The sequence below is a fragment of the Sinohyriopsis cumingii genome, chromosome 17, assembly GCF_028554795.1.
Source record: "Sinohyriopsis cumingii isolate HCF-2022 chromosome 17, ASM2855479v2, whole genome shotgun sequence".
NCBI classification, from domain to species: Eukaryota; Metazoa; Mollusca; class Bivalvia; order Unionida; family Unionidae; genus Sinohyriopsis; species Sinohyriopsis cumingii.
In genome coordinates, this window is record NC_142977.1 from 84784824 (window position 1) to 84805127 (window position 20304).

Below are 20304 nucleotides of genomic sequence, written 5' to 3' on the forward strand. Positions count from 1 at the left end.
ACATATATACGGTAGTCAGCAGCAACTGGCTATGAATCAGCTGTGGGACTGCAACTATAATTAACGGTACCATATTGCTTACAACAAGGTACAGTGTTGACAACAGCTTCCTTGGGCAAAAAAGTCTGTTGTAATATTTGTTTCACTGATGTTCTGTTACAATGATACAGAGCTATGGACTATTACATGTACTATCTCCCTGCTATTATTAGCACACGATTAATAGTTGGCCTAGATTGGACATCAGAAGACGTCACTGTCCTGTGCCATAAATATACATTATCTCTACACAGTTAGGTGAATTTTGACTATAAATATATAGCTTCTACATACAAATCTTTTAGACGTCATTCATAAATATAAGGCCCTCAAACTAACCGAGTTAAGATTTGTCGCACTTCGCACCTTTACACAAGTCTACTACTTCTCATGCCAGCGTTGTAATATATGATCCAGTAGAAAACAGTGTTTTAGAGTAATAACAGTAGTACATAGAAAACTCAAGTTTACCATAAGAATGGGACACAAAAACTCACTTTAACATTCCTAAAGGTTTTCTTATATTTATTATAATTTTGATCGGGGAGATATTTTGTATCGAAAGCAAAATTAATACAATTTGGGGGAAAATCAGGATAGTATTATAATAAAATTGCTTACTTGTTAGCAAAAAATAGCCCAGTACCAGATTTAGCTTATGACCCATTTAAAAAAAATTAATGAGTAATGTGCATATGCATCCATCATAACTCATTTCGCAAGTGCAGATAATCATCTGGTCTGAATGGTTTGAAGGCATTAGAGCCGTTTCTATGGCGTTATCGCGGAGACACAATACCATAAGGTTCACATTCATACGATTCGTATAAAAGCTTGAGAGAGAAAATGTCAGCAATTTAGATTTAGGGGTAAGCTGCTGAATAGACAAATTATTATATCAATGATGGATAAGTTACGCAGATGGTTCACACGATGGCCCTGGAAAAATTAGAGTCTTGTTTTGACTGGACTGAACGAAACCAAAACAAACTGTATAAATAGAGAAGCGGGCTTACGAAGGTTTAGTTTGTTCCGCGAGTCTTAACAGTTCTGTCTTTTCCTTACAATTCAGAATCGTCTGTGTTCGCAAACGTCTTTAAAGAATGAACACTTTTTAATATTTGAGATTTTTACGCGATTCCATACCTCATTCCCCAAGATCTAGCTGTATTTCCACGGTTATTGGTGGCATCCTTGTTAGAGAGCCTGAACCTCTTCTTCTCTCTTTCTGTCTAACCATGAGCAAAGACATTTCTTAACTTACGAGTAATCCCTTCTCATAGCAAGAGATGAGAAGAAGGCTATGAGACAAACCGTATCATGACATTGCTTGCCAAATTCATATATAGATAGCAAACTTCAATCAGGTTGAAAAATTATAAAAATGGTAGGAGATCAATTCTCTGATAAACATAAATTAGAGAATGGAACCGCACAGGGAAGTGTATAGAATCCGACCTTGGTCATCATCATGAGAACAACCTGGAACAATCTATAAACCAGTCTCAAATAGACCTATTGCCGTTCGCAGACGAGAGCGGGAACTGGAAGGAGGAAAAGAGCATTCCAGATGCGAGCAGTCTGAATAGCATCGGTTAATGGGCCGCTAAATGGGCATTTAGGATCTTGGAAAAACTGAAGAGTACTATTATCATATTAAAAATGCACATACAGAATGCTCATCACTCTACCTCAACAATACTAAAATTAAATTTGAAAAAGTATCAAAATTTCTAGGAATGCTATTTCACGAGTCTTTACATGTAATAAAAATATAGAGTTGGTGAGAAGATGTAGACAAGATCTAAAGTTGTTAAGGATTCTAAAGCAAACCTGAAAAGAAATAAACAAACCAAAATAAGGCCGGAAATCAAAAGTATCCACAAAAAGCAAACACCCCTAAAATTTACCAGAGAACTAAAATAAAATAGTTCACCAGGGCTATCTAAAAAAAGATATAAGTAATCTCATAACAATTCCCTATAAAGAAGAACAACCAAACATAAAATAAAACCAGTCATACGCAAATGAAATCAACCCACAAAACGCCCAGCAAAAACATAAGGTACAATCCAGGCAAACAAAATACGCGAACCTAAAACTGAGCTCAAACAACAGATTAGTCAAAGGGAATGAAGCAATAACAAAATGTCAAGAACTACAAAAAGGATCCGCCCAGTGATAAAGAACAATCACAAACAAACTAGCGACGAAACCCAGCCAATACAAACTCAAACCGCAAAAACCTAATTTCGGCCCAAAGAACTAACCTTTTACATTACTTGCAATATCACTGGGATTAGTAACAAAAGTATTTCCAATGAGCTTTAAATTAGGGAAGAAACATTCAATTAGTACACACCAAGCAAAAGTACATTATAGCTAAGTGTGCTACCTCAAAACAAGTCGCCAAATGCACTGAAATCAATCATATAAAGGCAAGCAGACTGAAAGGCATGCGACACCAGCTTATAATCACCAACAAGTTAAACATGCCATCAGAAAAACCACACGCACTAATCAAAACAATCATCGAAATCAAGAAAGAGATGGGCACTGAAGAAATAGTTGAGGACCTGAGCGGTAGGGAGCTTGAAAAAGAAAAGGCAAACTAGTTTAAAAACCAAGTTAGGGACAAAATGAAAAGCAACATTTAACTACCAAAAACAAAAGCAACAATACTCCCAGAAACAAAAAAGAACATAACGACGTAAAACAAATTATTAATAGCATTACCAAAATCAATGGCACATATAAAAGTCAAACCTCGATAACTACGACATCAAACCACAACCTGAACAATGTAATATCAACATCTCAACTGCTCGTGTTTATTCTAGACATAATCGACTGGATCATTATTCACCAAATAGATGAGAAAATACCCGTCGATACTGATACACTTTTTATTAGAGATTATATCCATGCCAAAGGAACCCAAACAAAAAAGGTTGCTACAAGCCAACTTATTAAAACGTATAACCGGAAATGGAGTCCGATAAGCATGTTTCGAATTGCTGGGAAATAAATACAAATAGCCTTGATTTAATACAGAATACACCAGGAGCAAACCAAACATGACATCATGTGCAAACAAGAGACTCACTTGAATGAAATAATCAATTCACATACCATACTGTTTAAAGCACAGACCCCAGTGTAAAAAGGATTCTGACTAACAACTTTTGTCAGCGACTCAATCGAGAGTGAGTCTCTTTTGGAATTATGCTCCTGCCAAGACTTAGAATTAAATATGGAATTTGAAATAAATCAAATAAACATAGGCAACAGAGAAATCATATTAATCAACTTGTACTATGCAGGTGGGTATACAATCACTGAAACCTGAAATTACATAAATATTGTGGATACGTTAGGAGATAATATAGGTATATGCGGATATTTTAGTGTCCATAGTGAGCAATGGGAACGGACCTACCAAGATAGAAGTTGGAGAAATTTTGAAAGGTGGATAACTGTATCCAGCCTAGTTGCACTAAACAATGGATCCTCTACCACACTAAATCCTGTAATGTATCATTAACAGTAACTGATTTAACTATCTACTCTCCAAAAATGGTTGAAATTGCCTAATGGGAAGTTGATCAAGCAAGTTCACTAGGAAGTGACCACTTTCCGATATTTGTAAGACTACACCTGACAGTTACTATAAACTAAATCCTCAAACATTCCAAGATGGCGATTTGATACGGCAGACTGAGTGATGTTTTGCTCTCTCGGTGAGGAAATGACTACCATCTGCTGTACGACGTCAATATTGAACAATTCAACAAAATATAGTGGAAGCTCTGTCATCGACAGCTGAGCGGTGTATCCCCAAAGCAGGATAGATGGGGTTAAGCAGTTAGTACCTAGGTGAAATATCAACTGTACTCAAGCCATTAAAGATAAAGAAAACCTATTTAACTGACACATTAGTCCTAAATCAGCGACATAACAGTAATATACACTCCCCTGGAGACGGTTTAGATATATCCAAAAGTGTAGCCATTCCATCATTTAGTTAAAGATAGTTCATATCTCTTATTTTACCTTGAGCCCAAGTACTTTTTAAAGTTTGCAGCCACGTTGTGAAGCAGGTACTAGGTCACATGCTAGCACACGACCCTGGCGGAATCCTTGCAAATAATCTAATCCTCTGCGATCGCTACAAGATGTTCAGCCACTTTGAGCACTGGTTCCTAGTGAAAAAGGTAAACCATGGCTTATTTCTCACTTTCATGCTACACATAAATTCGATAAATATATTCCTTATGAGATATATAAATAAACCTCTCGACTAATTAAGATTGCACTAGACTGTTTCGTGTTTTAAGACCTCCCTAATTTTAAGGTAGAGAACATGAGTTTGCAAAGAATGAACCTTGTGTTTATAAACTCACACATCTGCAATTTTCTCTAAACTTACTTTGAGTTAGGCCCGACAATTTGGTTTAGTGACTGCCAGTCACAGTTAGACCAGCACTGGAGATTAAATGCGTAACTTCGGCTGGAAAAAAACAAACAACAAACAGCCAACTTGGTTAACTTATTTATGCGTATCTGCTACATTGTTAAATATCTCAAAATCGAGATGGTTAAGGGGAAATTCGAATCATGTTCATTTGTTATAATATCAGTGAAATTTAGTCATGCACGATGCCCATACTTATAGATAAGCAACTTTTTCTAAGGATAATAAGCAAATTTGTTATTTACTGTCAAACCGAGTTTTAAAAACAGGGACTATACATAGTCTTTTTTTCAGTGGAAAACCTATTAATTAAATTATCTTAATTAACATGTGATAAGCATGTTTGGGACAAAAATCGATGGTTACTTTCTCTTTGTATCTTTAATGTAGAAACTAATATTATGATTCTGCAAACGCTCATCAAAACATCTGTCCAGTGAGACTTTAAGAAATTGTTGCATTCACTGTGCAAGACAAGTGTTACGTCATTTCCTCAGCAGCATGAATCTGACATATTCAGATATTTTAACGACAAGCTTCCTGTAGACTTTATAGTAATGCAATAGAGTAGAAGAGGGGAGTTAACTCAATACTGTTAGAGATAAGTTGTTGCTTTGTTCACTTATTCTATTACTGAACTACTTATACATTTGCTGTTTCATACAAGGTGTTTTTACTTAACTATTTATGCTCGGGTATTCACTTTTTTAAATTATTTACAGACATAATTTTTATATCTTATTAAATAATAATTATTAATTTAATTTCATGATCTTACATTCTTACCTATACAGAATGCACTATTTATATCCTTACATTTCATACTATTTAAATACAGGACACACACACACACATTTATATACACACACACACACACACACACACACACACACACACACACACATATATATATATATATATATATATATATATATATATATATATATATATATATATATATATATATATATATATATATATATATATATATATATATATATATCTCTGTGTGTGTGTGTGTGAGTTTGTGTGCGTGTGCGTGTGTGTGTTTGCTTGCTTACATCGGGTTGGCGACAATCCAGTTAGAAATCATAAACCAATGAAGGAAAGGACTAAGAATTGTGCATTTTTATATCCTTGATGGTTTTAGTTGTTAAAATCGGGAAGGAGTTGAAAAAACTTTAAAAAAACCTAGAGAGTGTGCTAATACTATACATATTCATTATAACATATTCAGCTAAATACCATCAAATAACATAATATTATACCTAGAACAAACACATAAATAAACACCAGTAATGGTGAGGAGAAAGAGGGCAAATGTTAAAGAATAATACAACACCAATAAGTTGTGTTCTATATGGCATATGTAGGCAGTAATTACAAATAAAACCCAAATATTCCGTTACTTAATCAATGCATACTTAAAAAGAGAAGTAGCAAAACAATATGTAATGCTAGAATGTTTGAATGTCGCTTAATACTAAAATTCAAACTCATTAAAAATAACGAAAAGAAATAAAATTTGACATTATATAAGTTGGGCGATTTGAAAAATGAAAACCTATTGTACCTCAGTAACGTAAAATATACTAATAGTAACAAAGTGGAACACTTTGCTAACATAATTAAAAGATTGGTAAGTAAAAATAGAAAAAAGACTACGCACAGGGAACAATAATCAGGACGAGTATGAAGTGATAACTATACCCATAGCGATATTATACGGGGTATGAGAGTTTCGGAAGAATCAGGGCATACCTCATTAAACACAGTTACATCAAGAAAATCAGGGAAGGAAACCTGGAACATATAATAATGATGACGGCTTAATGGAGCGCTTGATCTTTGAAGTGAAGGTGGTCTAAGGTTGACATTGCCCGGGGTGGGAGTGGGAGACAAGCGCCCCAATCCTCCAAAATGCCCCATACGGCCTGCGTCTCTTACTGCCTCTGTCAACTAAAATCCAGCTCCTGGCCTTCGCGAGTGGCTTAGATTTGAAGCCCGGCAGACCATGTTTTCTACTAACAGGAGAAGGGGTGAAGACGGCCCACAGGCGCCTTAAAACCAGTTGTTTCGGGTAGATGGGACTCGTAAACCTTGGATGGTAGCTCATCTAGGAGAAGGAAAACTCCGATTCCAAACCTCTGCTGCCTTGTGGCTATACCCACTCATGGGAAAGGCTAAGGGAGTAAACCCCGACAGAAAATCCGGAGATGGAGTCCCTAAGGCGGTCTGACATTGACTTCAACGTCATTCCGGCAACTCCTGCGACGCCGTTGGTGCCAAGCTGTATCGGCATTCGTCGTTCCCTTGGGCACACCAGCTGCGTGGAGACGGGGGATCTGCTGCATGGGCAACAGCTGATTCTCCATACCACCCTGCCCAGGCTTCATAGCCCCAATGGAGAGGACACTCCAGCGTCGTCGTACGACGTCGGCACAACACGAGAAGTAGCAGTTTACCGGTTCTAAGTCAAAGCTCGATTGGCGTAGAGCTTGGCGCCAGGGGTTACTTCTGACGGTGGGAGAGATCACCAGGTCTCACTGGACAGCTACCGCCCGCCTCAAGCTGGGCAGCCCCAGTCAGTAAGGTGCTGCCCGCCATGGCCTGCCTGCTTCACTGGGTGCGTGGAGCTTAGAGAACCATCTAAACAAGTGGGCCACAAAACTCTGCACCAGGAAAGACTAAAAGAAGAAATAAAGAGACTCCAACTCTTCGTTTTGCAACCTTGAACATCAGCACCATGTGTCCTGGATTGACCACTGACCTACAGCAGATCGACGATGCACGGAAGACTGCCGTCATTGACAGAGAACTCACCCGACTGAACATCGACATTGCCTGCCTCCAGGAGACCCGACTGGCTGACAGCGGCACCATCAGGGAAGCCAATTACACATTCTTTTGGCAGGGGAAGCCCTCAGATGAACATAGGCAGCATGGTGTAGGCTTTGCCGTCAAGAACACGCTAATCGCCTTCATTGAACCTCCATCATCAGGTACTGAGAGAATCCTTGCCCTCCGGCTGTCAACATCCTTAGGCCCGGTCAACATCTTCAGCGTGTACGCCCCAACCCTCTGCTCCACCTACAAGGAGAAAGACAAGTTTTATGAGGCTCTGGATCAGGCAATATCCAGTATCCCCAACAATGAAAGCCTTTACTTACTAGGAGACCTCAATGCTAGAGTGGGAGCTGACCATGAGGCCTGGTCCACCTGTCTCGGCTTTTACGGAAGGGGTAAGATCAACGAGAATGGTCAGCGACTGCTTGAGATGTGCTGCTCCCACAGCCTATGTGTGACAAACACTTTCTTCAAATGCAAGGAGATCCACCAAGTGTCGTGGAGACACCCACGTTCACGCCACTGGCATCAGCTAGACCTCGTCATCGCCAGGCGTGCAGAACTGGCCAGTGTCCTCCTTACCCGCAGCTACCACAGTGCCGATTGTGACACGGACCATTCCATCGTGGCCAGCAAGGTGCAAATATTACCCAAGAAGCTGCACCACGCCAAGAAGAAGGGTCACCCACGCATCAACACCTGCTGTGCAAGCAACCCAGAGAAAACACAGCAGTTCATCAGCAAACTGAAGGAAGCCCTCACCAAAGTGACACCTGATGACACCATTGATTCCAAGTGGTCCCATATCCGTGACTCTGTGTACAACTCAGCCATCACAGCTTACGGGAAGAGGGAGCGAAAGAATGTCGACTGGTATGAGGCAAGCTGGGAGGAGATGGAGCCCGTGACTGAGGCAAAGAGGAAAGCCCTGCTGGCATACAAGGCTGCACCTAGCCCCAGAACACTACAAGCCCTCAGGATTGCAAGGAATAACGCCCAGAAGACCGCCCGCAGCTGTGCCAACACCTACTGGCTGAACCTTTGCAACAGTATACAGACAGCTGCTGACACCGGGGATACAAGAGGAATGTATGAGGGTATCAAAAAGGCGACAGGCCCCCCCCCCCCCCCCAGCTACAAGACCGCCCCCCTCAAGTCCCAAGTCCAAGACGGGCGAAGTCATCACAGACCAGGGGAAACAACTGCAGCGATGGGTTGAGCACTATCTCGAGCTATATGCAACCCAAAACAATGTCACTGGAACTGCCCTGGACGCCATTCCAGACCTGCCTGTCATGGAGGAGCTAGACACACAGCCCACCCTGGAAGAGCTCGGAAAAGCCAACGATTGCCTTGATTGTGGGAAGGCTCCTAGAAGCGACGCATTCCGCCTGAAGTCCTCAAGAGCGGAAAACCAGTACTGCTCCAGCCCCTACACACACTCCTCTGCCTTTGCTGGGAACAGGGATACATCCCACAGGACATGCGTGACGCCAACATCGTCACTTTGTACAAAAACAAAGGAGACCGTATCGACTGCAACAACTATCGGGGCATCTCCCTCCTCAGCATCGTCGGAAAGGCTTTTGCCCCTGTTGCCTTGGCGCGCTTGCAAATCCTAGCCTCCCGCATCTACCCAGAGTCCCAGTGTGGATTTCGAGCCGGCAGGTCAACTGTAGACGTGGTCTTCTCACTACGTCAGCTGCAGGAGAAGTGTCGCGAGCAGCAGATGCCCTTCTACATTGCCTTCATAGACCTGACGAAGGCATTTGACATGGTTAGTCGGAGTGGACTCTTCAGACTCCTGCAGAAGATCGGCTGCCCCCCCGTCTGCTTGCTGTCATTATGTCGTTCCACGAGAACATGCACAGCACTGTGTGCTTCAGTGGCGCAACATCTGAAGCATTCCCAGTCATTAGCGGAGTCAAACAAGGTTGTGTCCTTGCGCCGACGCTCTTTGCCATCTTCTTCTCCATGCTTCTCCAGTACGCATTGATGGACTGCAGCGAGGGAGTGTACATCCATACCAGGGCTGACGGCAAGCTGTTCAACATCGCCCGTCTCCGTGCTAAGACTAAAGTCACAGAGGTGCTCATGCGTGAATTGCTCTTTGCCGACGATGCAGCCTTGACATCACACACGGAAGATGGACTTCAGCAGCTGGCATGCCGCCTCTCCCATGCATGTAAGGAATTTGGACTGACCATCAGTTTGAAGAAAACGAATGTCATGGCACACGGGACACAGACTCCCCTCCCTCTGTCTCCATCGATGGGTACAATTTGGAAGTTGTCGAGAACTTCACATACCTCGGGTCTAACATTTCCAGCTCACTCTCCATTGATTCTGAGGTGAGTGGCAGGATTGCCAAGGCAGCAGCAGTGATGGCCAGACTTAACCAGAGGGTCTGGAACAACCGCAACCTTACCGAGAAGACCAAACTGCGTGTCTACCAAGCCTGCGTGCTCAGCTCACTTCTCTACAGCAGCGAAACATGGACCTCCTATGCAAGACACGAGAGGAAACTCAGCAGCTTCCACCTGAGATGTCTGCGGCGCATTCTGCACATCCAGTGGCAGGACAAAGTACCCAACACAGAGGTTCTAGAACGCGCCAACATGAACAGCATGTTCTCCATACTGAGCGAGAGGCGCCTTCGCTGGCTTGCCCATGTCAAGAGAATGGACCCAGGTCGCATTCCCAAGGACCTGTTATATGGGGAGTTAGCAGAAGGTGCACGACCAACTGCACGACCATATCTGCGCTACAAAGATATTTGCAAGAAGGATATGAAGACAGCAAACATCAATGTCAACGACTGGGAGAGCTGTGCAAACAACCGTTCTAGCTGGCGTCTAGCTGTCAGGCACGGAGTTCAAAATGCAGAGGAAAAGAGAAGAATAAAACAAGCTGAAAAGAGAGCTAAAAAAAGAAGGATAAGCAAAAGCGTACTTTGGAGCTACACCATCGTCTCCCGTAGACGGACGGATGCCAAGAGATCTTTGAAGAAAACTCAGCGCTTGACAAAATTAAGCTAGCACAATAGGACATATGAACAGTTTGTATACAGACAACATAAAATACATGACGATGTTCATAAATACTATTAAAAGAAATTTTTATAAAACACAAGAACATCAAACACATGAAAATAGGTTTACACAATATAACCTAATGTCAACAAAATTCACGGTACAGCTTCAATCTAAAAATATCCTCAAATAATTGAATGTCAATTTATTTTTGCTGGTGGAAAATGATTTCTCTTAAAAGCACACGTGAACATGACTACTATATATTTGAAATCCCGAGGGAGTTCATTCTAAGCAGCTGGGCCCTGATATGCAAATTAAAGTTTTTACCAGGAGAATACTAGAAATGCAAGCGTCAGATGGCAAGTACAGACTTGCAGCAGGAGTGTACGCAAAGTTAAAATCAGACGGGTATTTCGGAACAGAAGCAATCAACTAAATATAACCGAGAGAAGAGATTTGTATCTGGTTCTACTATGCATAGTAGCCACTGAGGTTTGTCTTTGGGGTGGAAAGATTTGTTCTTGGTATTCTAACTGCAATCTTGGGATCTATTAAAGTTTCTGATGAAGACGCAGCGGCGGACAAGAAAGAATAAAGTTACGATAGGATAGGAATAGAGAGTATTAATGAACACACAAGGAGGTTTGTGGCATCAATAGCCCATTTCATACCGAATTTAAGCGAGTTGCTCCGCAATTATCCGAATAACCTCCCGAGTTACTTTATACTCCAGCCAATCAAACGCTGGTGGGTACATGTACATAATAAAATGGCGTCCATTGTTGTTTAGAAATATTTCAGAAATAAAATTAATTAAATGATTGAAATTTATATGTAAATTATCCACAGACTTTCAAAAACAAATCTGATAAACTCCTATGAAACGCATTTTAGTATAGTGACGTTTCGGATGCACAGAAATAGTTTGAACAACAAGCTCTTTGATTGCCAGGATTACATTTGTTTACTTCGACACCGTTTCCATACTTACATGTACATGTCCAGATATAAACAACTCAAAGCTACTCTCTCGTATGGGTTTGAAATCCGCCCTGGTTTCCAGAAAATAAGACAGGATGGTTCCAGTATTAAATTTCGTCAATATCTGCGACAGCATCGCTGTTGAATATGCATTTTCAACTCGATAAACGATGTTGAAGTAGTTACAGAACTTGATGCTGATGCTGAAGCATTAGCCATATTTTGCCCACCACATATTACGGTCAGCTGACCACCCGCCACGTGATCAAAATTCCGAGCAAATTACGAAGTTCACCGAAGTCTGCATGAAATGGGCTATTGTGAGAAGATTGCGACTAGTGCAGATGCGTCTCAGTTCAAGTTATGCTGCTCTACAAGTGTTGACGGCACGCTGGTGCAATGAGAGAGAGAGAGAAAGAGAAAGGTATCAAAAGTACCCTTAAAGATTTCTAAATAATTGTCTAAATTTAACGGGAATGTCGCTGATCATAATTGATTTTAGTAAATGTTGGGCTTGAAAAATTCTTTTGTGAGACACCAAACAGTTTTATCATCGTTCATTTGCAGCTTACAACACATCATCCATGGTTTAATATCAGAGACGCACCTCTCTATTCCTTGGATGAATGAGACAGCTTCATCTAGCCGGCCAGCTCTGCACAGTTGAGTGCCGTCATCATGCAACTGGCACAGGATGTCGATTTATAATACTTGATATTGGCTGTGTGTATAGAATAAAAGACAATTGGTCATTGTTATGTTGTGTGAGAAAATTTGCTAACAATTTCTGCCTCATGTTTAAAAATGTCTTCTGATAGAATTCGTAATTCAAAGTACTTTGGGTAATGTCAATACGTGTTATATAATATTACGACTTTAGACCGAGTCAGAAACAAAGAAAATATGTCCTTACCTTAGCCATTGCGTTACGGTCAAATTCGCGGCTACTTCAATGAGAACCTGCTGCGGGGTGAACAATTATGTTTATTTTGCCATCAGTAATTGCTGTCACCGGTCGGCTTAGGCTTAGAGACCGGAAACCCGACATTATAACGTAGCATTGCTACTTCCCCATACAGTTTTCAAAGAGACCACTGGTATCGAATCAGAACTAAGATAGTCAAATTTGGGCGGGTTTCTCACGCAGCCAGACCTTCCCTTGTTACATTCATTGTGAAAGAATCGGTGCACGTTTGGACGTGGAATGAGCTGGGTACACTAGACATAACTCCGCGAACAAACTAGGAAATCTTAAAAGAGTGGGAAAAGAGTTCTAGGAACTTCAGACGAGATGTGGAACAAAGGCTTCTGAGGTAAAATATCTTTGCCCTAATCTTTCTCACTTTCCTAACTAGGTGTCGTAAGATTTATACGTTGTTATGTGCATTTAATTTAGTATAAATTTAATTTGCTATGTATAGCGGAATTATCCACATGTAAAAATGTAGGGTATAGCAAATAAGTAATATTCAAGATTAATGTATGAAGTTGTTAGGATAAAATCGAAGTGGATGGTGTAATCTGCTACGATGTATTATCGTGGTGCATAACTGAATTTATTTTAGGGAATAGTATTAGACCTTGAACTTGTTTTTATTTGAATATATATTTGTGCATTGTGCAGAGTTAGGCATTGTTTGCCTTGTGCACGTGTAATTATGCATTTGATAGTTGTAAATACTGTTGATGTTGATAGTGTATTATATAAAGAATTAGGGATATATGCGTGTATGTATCAGAAGTCGTGATATTATTGTCGTTGCTATAGCCATTATTACAGAACAAGCGTGCGTGGAATATTTAGATGTGGGTTTGTCAGTTGACTTAATTGCCATTATGCTGATGAAAAGTCTGTGAGTCTTTTAATTCTCCTATGTTTGAACAAGAAGGCAAAATTGCACGTCCCTTCTAATTCACAGGAAGCTGTCCGGGAGGGATAGGACGCTACCCGAATATTAGAGATTTGTGAAGACATGGAGGGCCAGGAAATAGACAATAGTGCGAAGACCGACAAGTAGGGCCGGGAGACGGAAACAAGGGTACCGGAACTACCGACAATGAGGGCCGGGAAAACGGAAACAAGGGTACCGTGCGTACGGACAAATGAATTCAAGGAGGAAGTTACAGATGAGTAACATAAAAAAAACACCAGAAGGAAACACTATCACCTTTAATTTGACGTGATGGAATAACTGGTAATTTGAACAGGTCTTGTATTGACTGGAAGCAATTGCATTGAAAAATTGTCCTGTAGTTGTTGAATATCATGATATAGTTATTAAATCGTTATATCTTTCACCTTATTATTTTTAAATACTTAATACACCTAGACCGTTGGCTTTGCTGACTGGAGGCTCGGATCTATTTAACCTTTCAATTGTCCATCCTTCTAACGTGTTAGTAATAATTCCGAAGGGGGTATGTGACAGTAACAGAACAGAACAGTGTGAGGCACCGTAACAAAGATTATCTGGACTGGCATGTTTACCATTTACTAAACCAACGTGATTTCGGTGAGTTAGGTATGACTTAAACCATGATAAAGCAGTACCGTGGATGGCAAAAATATGCTGCAGACGATGAAGCAACATTTTATGGTCAGTTATATCAAATGCTGCAGATAAAGTAAAGAGTGTTAGAACTGAAATCTTACCATTATCCGCGGCGAAGAGAAGGTCATTAGTAAAGTTTAGGAGGGCAGTCTCAGCGATGTGATCCGAGCGATATGGCGCCTTGGAATGTTTGAAGAGATTACAAAAATTTAAGTGAGATTCTCTTTAAGACAGAACTACTTTTCTAAGACTTCTGACAAGAATGAGATTAGAGGCAGGGCGATTGTTTTTTTATGTTAATCTTAATCTGATTATAGGATGTTGGAATTTCCCCATGAATAAGCCTGTCGTACCTGATGTTTGTCATGTTTTTATTATAATGTTAGTAATAGACCTTAAATTGTTGACAACATAGAATATTCTAGAAACGAAGTCTTGATCCTCAGGCTACCTCTATTTCCGTTTGTGTGTGAGTTCAAATATAATGTTGTTGACTTGAGAAAGTATTTTGCCTTGCTTTAACATCCTGAATTAGAAAATCAGTCGTATTATTGTGTAAAGTTTTTCAGCTGGATGGAATTATTTATTCAAATACAAAGCCCACATCAGTAATATTCTTGGACCAGAACAATAACTTAGAATCACAGTGAATTCAAACAGTAGCATTTTAAAATTATATTAACGAGATAATCAAACCTACGTTAAGGCGTCACCATACTTCTATCCATTAGCACATTACTACATTGGATACTACAGGCAAGTCAACACATTGAATGTTGGAATTTATTTGGAAATCCACTGGAATGCAATTTCAACTTTACACATCTTGTCTTGTGATAAAATGTTTAGGAATATTTGGGATTTAATTCACGATATTTTAAGCTCTTTTTAAATTTCACATTGTATTCTATCGAAATAAATTATTTGTTGAATTTTACTAATCTTGTTGGTTTTCGCTCTTTTATCTTACTTTAGACCCTAGAATCGTAACCCAAGTCGTTGGGGACAATGGCTGGCTTTTCAAAAGGGGTTTACAATACCCTTTTTAAAAGGAATGGAAAAAGAACACAAGGAGAAAGAAAAATATTATTACGTCAGTACATACAAACACTCAAACAGCAGTGATGTAAGGATTGGATCAAGTTCACATGATTGGGGTACATTTTGTAGGACTATTCACGGAGAAAAAAAAAATGACCCAATTGGATTCGATTTATCTTCACCTTTGAAAGAAAACCTCAAACGGGCTTTGCCTAATTAGACAGTTCTAACAAATACAGCCGGGTAAAGAAAACAAGTAGAACACATTACACCCCGATTGTCTTAGATACATGAGGACGACCATCACATATTGATCACAGAGAAGGATCACTAAGCGGGGAATAAACCAGCCGAATTGTGAAATGCCTGAAGAAGGAAGTACAATCCGTTTTTTTAAATTAAATTTAGGCTTCGGGATGGAACGACTGGAAACCAGGAGCAGCACAAATGGCGAACAGACTAATTTTGGAGCAAGTCGTCTTCGAAAAGTATACTTCAAGCGCAAAGAATAATACAAAATCAATAACGTCAAACCGAAGCCTGTAAATGACCGAGATTTTCTCTAATTGGGTTAGCTCATTTTTCTACTTTATCTTTGTCGTTCGTGTTTTCAAATTTGCTTGTGTGTTTTGTTGCATTTTGGACACATATTTGGTCGCATCCTCTCTGCTGCTGTTTCTTAACCAAACATTGTATCAATATCGCTACCAATGATCATGTACATTTATTGTTATAAATTCGTGTGGGGTAGATTGCTCTTTGGGAAAGAATTTTTGTTTTGAGCTCAATCATATCCATGTCCCATGAACAGTAAGTCTGATGAATATTTCGCAAAGTATGTTTACAACTACATTAAACACGTCTAAAATATTACAGTTATCTCTGATCGCTTTACGTATTTGTGTATATCGCTGAGTAACAAAAATCATGTCTATGTTTTTGTGTCTGCCTCTTTTATAATATATAATCCTCCTTTCATAACTTTACTAATTACTTGTCTGCCAAGATATTTTTCGATTTAATTCTCCAACTCAGTTCTATCAGGATTTTTTCATCATCAGAATGTTTCTTTTGCAGTGGTAACCAAACTTTTTTATGCGGACTATATTATATTATTGCTTCACTTGCAGTTAACAATAATAGCAATTTTCACATAAAGCATATACCGTAATAATACTGATGGTGTCCATAATTTTTCTGAAAAATGTTTGTCAAACCAGACATAACAAGTAAAAAAAAAAGACCTTCGGCAAACTTAAATGATTCGATGCAAGTGAATCCGGTCAGGTCAAAATCTGATAATGTTCCGCTTATAGATAATCTGGTCATCTCGTGCTTTGGATGTCCAAATAGCTCAAAATATTCGAAAACTCTCCCATTCCAAGAAAACTTCCACGCTAACATGCAGCGATATTAACCGATATATCATCCTTATAATCGTGTCTAGTATTCCATAGGCCACCTTGTCCGTATTCCACACAACTGCGTTTTATTTCCTCAAGGTTTCCATGAATTGTCCTTCTGAGCAAAATGAGCAGCAGGTGTCGGACGGGTAAATCAATTACTCAGTAATTGTTCAGTACCGTCATGGATATATTTCACCGCAAGACTTTTCATTTCTTTGTGAAGAGATTCTGTACAATAAATATCTCCATTAGGTCGTACAAATTGATCATAATTTCCATCATGGGAACTTTCAAACAGCCATACAGATAAAAAAAAAATATATCACCGTTATAGAACTTAACAGTTAGATTTCATGGAAATATTGTTATAGCCGATGTCCATGGAGCTCCTTTCAATTTATATTTCAAATGATACAAAATTTATCCGGTTATTGTTTTTACCGTTATTGGAACTTTTAGTGTTGTTTCTAACTTAGCAACATCAATTGTTGCATCATCTTTATCTTTGACTGATTCAGCCCATTTTTTATTTTTTCAGGTCATAGATCTGCTACTTTATTTTAACATATCGCGTTTGAAAAGCATTCTTTAACTTGTTCGGCTGCCCTATTTATTTTCGAAAATTTCATTAGTGTGAGATTATGAACGCTAGGTTTATTATTTATAGGATATATTGCATAAATAGCTGTAGACACACGAAATACTTGTTCATAATACGATTTATGTAGACCAATCCACATTCCTTTCTTGAATTTTTATTTAACGTAACAATAGTTCCAGTCCGAAGATGGACAGAGATATGTTTGTCAATCTAATTATAGTCTTTCGCGATATCTACCGCTACAATAAATTGTATTCTAAAAAATATCTTTGATTCTCGATATAATTATTAATTGTCGCTGCTAGTTGGTCATTCATTATAGAAATAGATAACACTTTCAGTGTTGCGTATGATTATGAATGTTGACCACACATAAGATGCACCATCGTCGCGAAATTCTTTCTTACCATCATGAATACTTTTAATCAGAGTTTTCGTCGGATCAATCAGAGCTCTCCTCGCCATGTCAAGGGTTCTTCTGTCAAGATCGAATCTAGATTCAGAAGGTTCTATTGCAGATAATCTCTCAAACTCTTTCATATTATAATTAAGACAAATATATATTTAAAATGAAATGCAATTAGATAATTCACAAAAATAATAACTGTAAAAGGCTAATGATAGGTGGTTCTACAATTTCTAGTAACAAGGCTTGCGTGAACGAATTTCGTGGATTTCACCTACAAAGCGTGCATCGCGGAAGTCTGGGACCAAAACAGTGTTTGAAGTGTGGTGTTGGGTTAGAGAAGAAATGCCGTTGTTTGTGCAATGAAGTGGTGAAAAATACAGACAGCTGAAATGAATTTATCCTAAACAATAACGCTAATGAATCTCCCATAAAATACGTTAAAGTCTATCTAGCCAGATTTTCAAAATAATTATTTAAACAAACGATATTATTATAGAAAATGGAGAAAAATGAATTTGTTAAACATCCTATCATCAAGAATTATGAAGCGTCTCGAGATGGTGTAATAAGCAATTGTCGACTAAAAAACAGTCACTATTGTCAATAATACTGGTTATCTCTTATTAAAAAAAGAGAGAAATACAATTTATCTTTGTCATAAATTTATATACATGTGCTTCCACGAATTCAACAAAAATGGACTTGTGATTGATCATATCAACGTCAGGAAGCTCTGTCATTCATTGGGTAATTTACGAGGTGTTACACACAGTCAAGATAGCAAATTTGGTGTTATTGGTAAACACTGTACATTTGCAAGGAAGTCGATTAAATCTGAATGTAGAAACTTCTGAAGAAATAATATTGCAATCAATAAATGCAGCTGGAAAATATTTTGATATTTCAATGTGTTCTGTACATTATGTATCAGATAATATTACCAGACAGGTTTCTTCGATGAAATATAAACAAAAAAAAATACATTTCTGTATCTCCCATTTTGATAGATACAAACATATAAAGGGCAATACTTCTGTCAAGCAAAGCTCTCTCTGGCAGAGTAATTCATTAGTTACCCCGCTTATTACTGCGTAATATTATGTGACCGATTATTTATTTTGTCATCATTCAGTACCTAACTTTCAGTGTGTAACTAGCTGTTAGTGGAGTAACTTAATTTTGTAATAGTTCAAATTAGTAGAAGGGTATTTACACCTTTTAATTTTGTCTTCGTCATCGGCAAAGTCAAAACAGACAAACAGTAAACCATAATACAGCTAAGTTAATTTTAGATCTCCTGTATAGCAACATGTGTCTTAACTGTTTATTTTATACGACGTGTTCTGGAAAATGGAAATAAATCCACGCTGCAGTTTACAACAATTATGATTTACTCAGTATAATAATTATCATTTGTAGGAATCCAGCACAGGTAACTTCATAATAATTTCTGAAACACATATCAGCAAGGACGGTCCGTTGGTACAGTGTTAGCGTGGCTGATTCTCATACTCGATGTCTGGCGTTCCAATCCCTGGCTGACAAATGTCGCCGGTGGCTAATATTTCGCGGCTTTTTCATTAAAAACGTGGGGGCTCAAGTCCCAAAGGGATTTCATGTATACCTCTCATCACGTTGAACAACGCTGTGAGTACGTTTTGCGTCCTCCCCGGGGATTGATGGGGGGGGGGTGCATGAGTTTGACAACCCTCTAAATCTCTAAAATTTCGTTTCATTTAGGGACTCGCTGAGAGTATCTATGCAAGAATCTGTGGAGCCTCCAAACACAAACAGTAGCTTGAAGTGAGCTATCAAACTCATTGAACGGTACCCCAAACCACAAATTCTGAGAGAATGTCAGCCAAAAAGAAAAGCTTCGTTGGCTGTCAAGAAAATCACAAAAATGTCTCACCAAAGGACACGTTTGAGAGGCAGAAAGGCAAATATGATGGGACCCCATGGAGTAATAACAGCTCATCATGCTACAGTTATTTTTTGTGTGCTAAAATACATTTAATTATATATTTATTATCTTGCATTATTATTACATAATGAATTTCAAATATGTTAATGCTATTATTTCTTCATTTAAAAAATTACAATAATTGGTCAAGTTTCATAAAAGTATATGATGAACCTAATCGTGAAGAAATCATTTGTGATTTTGAATACTTTGCAAGCAGAATACCGATAAATTAAACTAATTCAATAATCTGTGTTTCTATCCTTGGCGACAGTCAAAGATATAGACGTTGAAATTTCGTTTCTCTCGCACGCGCAATTAAAAAAATTAAATCAGTTATTATCTCACGAATACGAAGTAAAATAGATTATTAATACAAGCGTAAGAAAACTGAGAAAAATTGTTTCAGATCGTGAAACTGAAAGTGCTCTCACCAGTGACCATAGTGATTGTGAGAGTGAAAGTAGTGAAAATGACATAGTTACTAGTAATTGTGAGAAAAAAGTGTTAATACCAAATAATAACACGTGTAATATATTTTCTAGCTATAATATTTATTATGATTCAGATTTTTCTGATAATAATATTTATTCTTATTCAAATGTATTTTTATTCTGATCATAATATTTATTCTGACTCAAATTTGTTTTTCTTTTGATTCTGATTCAAATTTATCTTTATTTTATTCAAGTAATATTTATTCTGATTCAGTCCTATAACCCTTTTTAGTAACATTTACCCAACAAATTATGAAATCAGTCCTATACTTATTATGTTTCGTACCATTACCCCAACAAATTATGAAAACAGTCTTATAATTAAATAAATTTAGTAACATTTACTCCAACAAATTATGAAATCTGAATGATTTTCACAATTTTAACATTGCTGTATCTGAATTTATAACAGAAAGTGATCAGTATTTATAAATAACATCATCATCTCTATATGAACGA